Source organism: Bos javanicus, chromosome 12, assembly GCF_032452875.1.
Source record: "Bos javanicus breed banteng chromosome 12, ARS-OSU_banteng_1.0, whole genome shotgun sequence".
NCBI classification, from domain to species: Eukaryota; Metazoa; Chordata; class Mammalia; order Artiodactyla; family Bovidae; genus Bos; species Bos javanicus.
The window spans coordinates 65187755-65196922 of record NC_083879.1 but is presented as its reverse complement, the minus strand read 5'-3'; the positions used below and the strand labels follow the sequence as shown (position 1 = coordinate 65196922).

Below are 9168 nucleotides of genomic sequence, written 5' to 3'. Positions count from 1 at the left end.
ATTGTGCCCCTTCTACTCCACACTGCTGACAGATCTTTCTAAAAGGCAGAGCACATCATGTTACTCAGCTAATTGAAATCTTTATGCTATTTCTCATCATCTAAAACATTGATTTTCAACATTGGCTACACATCAGACCTGGAAAAAATTTGAAAGATATTGATACCCAGTCCCTTCCCTGCTTAAACCTATTAAATATGAATCTTTAAGGTTAGGGGCAGACATAGTCATTTAAAATTTAGGATCCCAGGATGATTCTAAATAGATTGACCCTGTGTACCCATGACTTTCACATCTGTGGTTGGTTAGATACCAGAATGTGGAATCCACAGTTATGCAGAGTTGAATGTGCTATGCCATTTTATATATGGAACTTGAGCCTCCAAGGATTTTGGTATCTGTGGGGATGGGGAGAGTGATGAGGGTCTTGAAACCAATCCCCCTGATAATGATGCATGACTGACTATACAGTCATTCTTGAGAACAGTAGGCTAAATCCTCAAGTCCAGTTTCTCTAGACTGGGATATATATAGAATGCTCTCATGAGATATTCTCTAATCTCCTAATTCTCTTCCCAGTGGCACCATGTTCCCCCAAAGCACATAGACACATATATACACATGCAGATGCTGTGATACACACACTTGCCTCGGACAGTTTTTTTTTTTTTTTACAATTGGATGCAGTTTCTCAAGATTTTAAGATCACAGTAATAGTAGTAGAATCTTATAAATATTTGCAGCTATCATTATGTTTTTCACACACGAAATGTAGTTGAACCAAACATTTTTGGAATTCATGAATGCTTTGGGCATTGAAGTCTTTTCTCTGTGAATTATTATGTGAACCTACTTGATTTAATAAAAATTTTTGTTTTAAGAATAGTTTAGGGTTCATAGCAAAATTGAGGGGAAAGTACAGAGATTTCCAATATACCACCTCCTGCACACATGTATAGATTCTCACGTTATCAAAATCCACCACGAGTGGTACATTTGTTACAATTGATGAACCTACATGACATATCATTAGTAACCAAAGTTTGTAGTTTATGTTATAGTTTACTCTCAGTATTGTACATTCTGTGCATTGCTATAAATATATAATGACATGTATCCATAATTATGGGTTTCCCTGGTGGCTCAGATGGTAAAGAATATGCCTGCAATGTGGAGACATGGGTTTGATCCCTGGATCTGGGTGGGGAAGATTCCCTGGAGGAGGGCGTGGCAACCCACTCCAGTATTCTTGCCTGGAAAATCCCATGGACAGAGGAGCTGGTGGGCTACCCATGGGGTCGAAAAGAGTTGGACACGACTGAGCAACTAAGCACAACACATCCATCATTATGGTATCACAGAGTATTTTAATTGCCCCCCAAACTCCTCCATGTTCTGCTGTTCAACCCTCTGCTCCCCATCAGACTCTGGCAATCACTGATCCTTTTTCCGTGTCTATTGTTTTCCTTTCCCATAATGTCATATAGTGGGAACTGTATAGTAAATTGCCTTTTCAATTAGCTTCTTTCACCCTCAGCTGCTTTGTAGTTGTTGTTCAGTTGCTAAGTCGACTCTTGGTGATTCTGTGGACTATAGCATGTCAGGCTTCTCTGTCCTCCATGGGATCTTCCAGACCCCAGGGATCGAACCCATGTTTCCTGCGGCTCCCACATTGCAGGCGGATTCTTTACTGCTGAGACACCAAGGAAGCTGCTTTAAAACCCCTTCAGTTCAGTTCAGTTCAGTTCAGTCACTCAGTCGTGTCCGACTCTTTGTGACCCCATGAATTGCAGCACGCCAGGCCTCCCTGTCCATCACCAACTCCCAGAGTTCACTCAGACTCACCTCCATCAAGTCAGTGATACCATCCAGCCATCTCATCCTCTGTCCTCCCCTTCTCCTCCTGCCCCCAATCCCTCCCAGCATCAGAGTCTTTTCCAATGAGTCAACTCTTCGCATGAGGTGGCCAAAGTACTGGAGTTTCAGCTTTAGCATCAGTCCTTCCAAAGAAATCCCAGGGCTGATCTCCTTCAGAATGGACTGGTTGGATTTCCTTGCAGTCCAAGGGACTCTCAAGAGTCTTCTCCAACACCACAGTTCAAAAGCATCAATTCTTTGGCGCTCAGCCTTCTTCACAGTCCAACTCTCACATCCATACATGACCACAGGAAAAACCATAGCCTTGACTAGACGAACCTTTGTTGGCAAAGTAATGTCTCTGCTTTTGAATATGCTATCTAGGTTGGTCATAACTTTCCTTCCAAGGAGTAAGCATTTTAAATGAGCCTCAGATGAGAATTAAAGTCCAGGTGAATGTGGTCAACTTAAGTTCTGGATCATCGAGTTATTCAGGGAATCCTCAAAAGGACTCTGGTTTGTGCAGTTACCTCAGTTTTAGGAAGAAAAGCTGTGCCCCACCTACCGCTCCTCCTGCTGCATAGGGTCCCACCTGGATCTCACAGGAATAGGTATATGCTAAAAAGACCACTGGAGAAGACAATGGCGCCCCCCTCCAGTACTCTTGCCTGGAGAATCCCATGGACGGAGGAGCCTGGTGGGCTGCAGTCCATGGGGTCGCTAAGAGTCGGACACGACTGAGCGACTTCACTTTCTCTTTTCACTTTCATGTATTGGAAAAGGAAATGGCAACCCACTCCAGTGTTCTTGCCTGGAGAATCCCAGGGACGGCGGAGCCTGGTGAGCTGCCGTCTATGGGGTCGCACAAAGTTGGACACAACTCAAGCGACTTAGCAGCAGCAGCAGCAACCAGATCACACACATGTACACTCAAGAAGGACAGCTCACCTGACTCCTGGAGGAAATGATGCCTGCATGGACGAGGAAAGGACCACATCATGTTTCCTTGCTCTGCCTGCAAATATCTGAGAACCACAAAGGAAGGAAAGACTAGCGTTAGTTTCTGGCATCCAACATGCCAGTAGAGTTCTGCTAGTCCTGGTTGTCTGCTGTGCTCCACAGACCAGTGGGGATGAAATCCTCCAAGACTCACATCCCACTCTGATCTCAAATTAGCAAAATGCTTTGTTAATAACACGTGCTCAGTTGCTAAGTCGTGTCCGGTTCTTTGAGACCTCATGGACTGCAGCTGGCCAGGTTTCCCTGTCCATATGATTTTCCAGGCAAGACTACTGAAGTGGATTGTCATTTCCTCCTTTAGGGGATCTTCCTGACCTAGATATTGAGCCCTCGTCTCCTACATTAGCAGGAAGATTCTTTACCACTGTACCGTCTGGGAAGCCTTGTTAATAATAGGTATCCAGTACACTTTGTTTAAAGACGGATGATCATAATCATAATAGCTACCATATATCAAGTGCTTCCAATGGACCAGAAACTAAACTCCATTTTTATATGCCACTTTTATATTTTAATTCTTAGAAAAAACATAATTGAGTAGTATTATCTGCATTATACTGATGAGAAAGTTGGAAAGTAAGGAAGCTATGTAACTTGACCATGAAGATCATCATTATTATTGTAACTAATATTTATTGATTCTCCTTCTGCCAATCTTACATATACAAACTCATTTAATTCGTACTACTACCAATACTACTAGTACCAATACTACTACCAATAATACTACTAGTACCAATACTACTACCATAACACTACAAGTTATGTACTAGTATCATCCAAATTTTGCAAATGACGAAATTGGGACAGAGAGACATCAACTTGCCCAAGGTCACTCAGCTACTAAGTATCAGGGTCTGGATTTTAATGGAGGTACCTTGACTTCAGAGCAGTGGTCTTTATGATGTATTGGGTTGGCCAAATAAGGTCATTTGGGTTTTCTGTAAGATGTTATGGAAAAACTTGAATTAATGTTTTGGCCACCCAATACTACACTGTTATTTAAGCACAGGCCTTGAGACTTTAACTCTCTTATTATCAGCTAATATTTAATGAAAATAATAATTACATGACTTCAAAAATTATTCCTTTTATAAACATTGGAAACAATATTTGTAGCTTGTCTTGTGATACACAAAGTCTTGATAGCAAATATTTATCAAATGGATATATAGAGAAAGAAGCATATCAAGGATATCACATATTAAAAAAATAAACAATTAAACATGAATTTTACTATGACCTGAGAAATAAAAAGAAATTTCATTAATTAAAACATTTGTAAACACTACATTATATTAGTCCTTTAGAGAATGTTATTCATTTGTACATTGGTTCAAGCCTGTCAGCCTATACTGGGGGGATATTTTAAGAAACTATCTCTATGAATAATGGTGCTTTTCTTACTCATGGTTGCTGATGAGGTGGTTGTTTATAATATTTCACAATGTTTTCTTAATTGGAACCATTGGGGAAACATCTCTTTCATCTCATTTTCTTTAAAAGTTGTGCTTCCCCTGAGAAAATGATTTGCTTTAATCTTATGAACTTTGTAACATATTTTGATTACTCCTTTATACTGGCTGCTAAAAATCACAAAGACAAATTTGTAGCAAACATCAAGCAAATACATAGGAAATCATAACACACATTTGGTATTGGTAAGCTTCATTACAAACTATATTTTGGAGCCCTACATTTATTTCATTATGAATGTTAAGCTATTTTTACAAGCTAAGACTGTGTTAATATAATGATTATTGTCCATATCAGCAGAGAAATTCGCCCCACTCTTGTTTGCCCTGGTTCGATAAATATTTTTGGAGACTGAGAGCACAGAGGGCCTAAAATAGAAATAACCAAAATGTGAAGGTTCTTGAATTGGCAGAATATACGAAAAGGAAATGCTCTTCTGCTTAGAGGGACTAGGTATGAAAGGACAACACAACTCTATTTTAAATCGCAAAAGCTGTGATCCTCACCTAGATGTTAATTGTTAAGTTCACAGACTCTGGTGACAGAACTTATGGATTCAAACCCTATCTCTCCTTCTTATTAAAGGATCCAAGTGAGTAACTTGACATCTTGTGTTTCAATTTCCATATCCGTGGAGATAATGATAGTTATCATTGGAGTTATCAATGGAGATAATGATAGTTTCTACTATATAAATTACTGCAATGATTAAATGACTTTATTAACAGACTTCTTAACTGTGCCCATCATATTGTAAGCATTATTAAAGTGTTAGGTGTAATTCTTTGGTGGATTTACTGTATTTATTCCTATTATCAAGAATGATGTTAAAAGCAGGGATAGAGAGTAAAAAGAACAAATGCTAAAGTCTTCAGCAAATGAACAGGAATTACTGGGAAATAAGTTTATGATCACCCAGAGAGAAGTAACCAAGGGAAGTCCGTTAAGACAATGGTGTGCCTAGGGACTTCCTTGAAGGTCCAGTGGTTAAGGCTTTACCTTCCAATGCACAGGGTGAGGGTTTGACCCCTGGCTGGGGAGCTAAGATCCCACATGTTTCTCACAGCCAAGAAATCAAAACATAAAACAGAAGCAATATTGTAGCAAATTCATAATGACTTTAAAAATGGTCCTCATCAAGAAACCAAAAATCTTAAAAAAAAGAAAGGAAAGGACAACATGTGCCTTGAAAGACACAGGAAAAAAAAAAAAAAAACAGATTGAAAGTTGCAATGGGACCAAGCAGGACAATACTCCCACCTCCACGTTCTGCTCTACATAGACGTGATGAGAGTAAAGATTCTATCTCAGAAGGCAGTATTCTTTCAGAGTCCAATTTTCCATTAAGGGAAGAATATAATGAAAACAGTTAAGTAAATTTGAGGGTTACTGGTATTTGCTGTTGCCTAACTATCAACCAAAAGTTATAGTTTCCAACTTTCTTGTAGTCCATTCTCTGTGCTAAGAGTTTGTATAGATGTTTCTTAATTATTTCAATTCTTCCTAAATAATATCTTTTCCATTTTCACAAGATTTCAAGCCTCTTCTGAATAATGGCTGGACCCTCAAATTCTCCAGGTGCTTAAATCTTATGCCCTGTTATTACTGTTGTGTTGTTTTTGTGGTTCAGTTTCCCCAACTCTTTGCAATACCATTAACTGCAGCACACCAAGCTTCCCTGTCCTTCACCATCTACTGGAGTTTGCTCAAATTTATGTCCAATGAATCAGTGATGCCATCCAACCATCTCATCCTTTGTTGTCCTCTTCTCCTCCTGCCCTCAATATTTCCCAGCATCAGGGTATTTTCCAATCAGTCAGCTCTTCACATCAGATGGTCAAACTATTGGAGCTTCAGCTTCAGTATCAGTCCTTCCAGTGAATATTCAGTGTTGATTGACTGTTTTGATCTCCTTGCAGTCCAAAGGCCTCTCAAGAGTCTTCTACATCATCACAATTCAAAGGCATCAATTCTTTGGTGCTCAGCTTTCTTTATGGTCCAACTTTCATGTATCATCACACAAGACTACTGGAAAAACCATAGCTTTGACTAGATGGACCTTTGATGGCAAAGTAATGTCTCTGCCTTTTAGTAAGCTTTCTAGCTTTGTTATAGCTTTTCTTCAAGGAGCAAGCATCTTTTAGTTTCATGGCTGCAGTCACGGTCTGCAGTGACTTTGGAGCCCAAGAAAATAAAGTCTGTCACTGTTTCCATTTTTCCCCATCTATTTGCCATGAAGTGATGGGACCAGATGTCATGATCTTAGTTTTTTGAATAGAGGCTCCGTATACTTTACTTTCTATACTTGAAGTGGAAACCACAGCTTATTTTATACAGTCAGTGTCAATGTGGAAAAAACAATCCCTTCCACAGCCTACCCTGGAATACTAGCAAGAGAATTATTGACATTAGCTGCTGAGTTTCACCCACTGGATAAGAAAGGCATTACTATGAAAATGTGTCATCATCTAGAATGCCAGACATTATCAATAATACCACTTAATTTAGAAATCATCTTGGAGAAGAAGAGGAAGTAGACTATTTTATTATTGACTGGTTGGCATTCAACACATATATTCTTTTTTTCCCCTTCATATAAAAGTAAGTTGAGGGAGAAAACAAATGGGTTCATGTGAATTTTAATTGGTGTTTGGGGAAAAAAATAAAAAATGTTGGAAATATCTCAGATACTTAGAGGCAGTCACTACTCAGTATCTTCCATTTCACTGTTCAGTTCAGTTCAGTTCAGTCACTCAGTCGTGTCCAACTCTTTGCGATCCCATGAATCGCAGCACGCCAGGCCTCCCTGTCTATCACCACCTCCAGGAGTTCACTCAAACTCATGTCCATCGAGTCAGTGGTGCCATCCAGCCATCTCATCCTCTGTCGTCCCCTTCTCCTCCTGCCCCCAATCCCTCCCAGCATCAGAGTCTTTTCCAATGAGTCACCTCTTCACATGAGGTGGCCAAAGTATTGGAGTTTCAGCTTTAGCATCATTCCTTCCAAAGAACACCCAGGACTGATCTCCTTTAGAATGGACTGGTTGGATCTCCTTACAGTCCAAGGAACTCTCAAGACTCTTCTCCAACACCACAGTTCATTGTAATGAACACCATTTCATTGTAATGATCATTAAATGGACCGTAAGGTCTTGCAATAAAGGAAATTCTATAACTCCATCTTAAGTATGGAGTTAAAACAAAGCCCCACCTCAGAGGCTTTCAGGAACCAGCATTCTCAAGAAAGCTAGGTTTTACTTGACACAAGAAGGTACATAAAAGCTAAACAAATTTGAAGATAACAGAGGTCTTTGGGTTATTTCATAGGAATTTCAGAGAGTTCAGTGGAAAGGTTTTTTAGAGCTCTGAGTAGAGGGTATTCACAGAAAAGTAAAATCTGGGTGCTCTGGGAGCTTGGGCCTTCTGGAAATTGGATATGAATGGCCATAAGTCATAATGAGATTGATCTTGAAAACTAAAGGCAGGTAGTATATCAGTTCAAGCTAGATTAGTAATTACTTAGCTTCATGAAATGGGGCTTCTAAAGAACTACTCCCTCCAAGGACCTGGATTGGTTTTGGACAAGCGAGAAGGACAGTCTAATGGAACATGTGGTAAGATAAAGACCTCTGATACTGTTTCACAGGCAACCATAGATAGCTCGGCAGAAAGATGAGAAAGATGCTATAAGTGATAATCCTCCAGAAAGCTGTTTTTCTCTTCTGTTCATGTTGTTAAAATGAGAGGTGTAAGTGAAGTGGATTTTTCCAGTGATGGATTAGAGGATATGGCATAAATGGATGTTACTGAAAAGTTGCCCAATGATGGAGCAGATGCCTTGCTTTTAATAAGTTTGCTGTCAGCTGGAAAGAAAGCAAGAATGTCATGAAAAGCCTTCTAGAAGTCAAGTAACAAAGGGTGCTAATACTCTAGGAATAGCATGGTGTGGGTCTGAAATGGAGCTCACATGTTTAAAAAGTTGAGCGGTCAAAGTGGCTGGAGTCCAAAGACAAAGTTGTGAAGATAAATGTGAAAGAGTTAGAGGTGATATGCAGAGGCTTTGTCTCAAGAGTGGTTTTAAGCCATGAAAACATCTTCAACACTGGGTTAAAATAATGTTTGTTTTATAGGGGATCAGAGGTTTAGGTAGAACAATTATAGGGCTGTGACAATAGTCTAGATTAGAGGAGCTTGCAATAATAGTGGAATTAGGTTGTCCCCTGTGATGACCGTGCCCAATGACCCATGTCCTGCAGGATGTCTATATAGCCCTCATAATTTCTTTACATTCTTGAAGACTTAGATTTTGACAGTCGTTTTTGGACTTGGGCCCTGATGCTGTAGGACCTTCCCAGGTGGCACTAGTGGTAAAGAACTTGCCTGCCAATGCAGGAGACATAAGAGACTCATGTTTGATCCCTCAGTCAGGAAAGTCCCCTGGAGGAGGGCATGGCAACCCACTCCTGTATTCTTGCTCAGAGAATCCCATGGGCAGAGGAGCCTCGTGGGCTACAGTCGATTGGGTTGCAAAGAGTTGGACACGATAAGTGACTTAGCACACACACACTACTGCTGTGGGATGTTTAAGTTGTTACACTGCACACCACTGATCCCTCCTCTGCCCCAAGCTTCCATAGCCATGTGGTACAGTTCATTTTCTATGCTTTCTTCAAAACAACAGGCACACAAGGCAGTTTTCAGTTGGTAATCTCTACAGAGGCTTTTTGGTAATGCAAAGAGCAGTTCACCATATAGTAAAAAACTTAAATAGAATTAGGCATCATTGTGCTTGAAAGCAGTTGACCACTTAGCCCAG

General features: G+C 40.1%; 1 long non-coding RNA gene across 1 annotated transcript in view; it reads right to left on the bottom strand.

Annotated features, from left to right (window-relative positions):
• Positions 1 to 1106: 1106 nt before the first annotated feature.
• The window catches only part of LOC133258091 (uncharacterized), a 72797-nt gene continuing 64735 nt past the window's right edge, over positions 1107 to 9168 (bottom strand). Inside the window, exon 4 of the long non-coding RNA XR_009739814.1 lies at positions 1107 to 2882. This is a non-coding gene — a long non-coding RNA (uncharacterized LOC133258091). The remainder of the gene's footprint in view (positions 2883 to 9168) is intronic.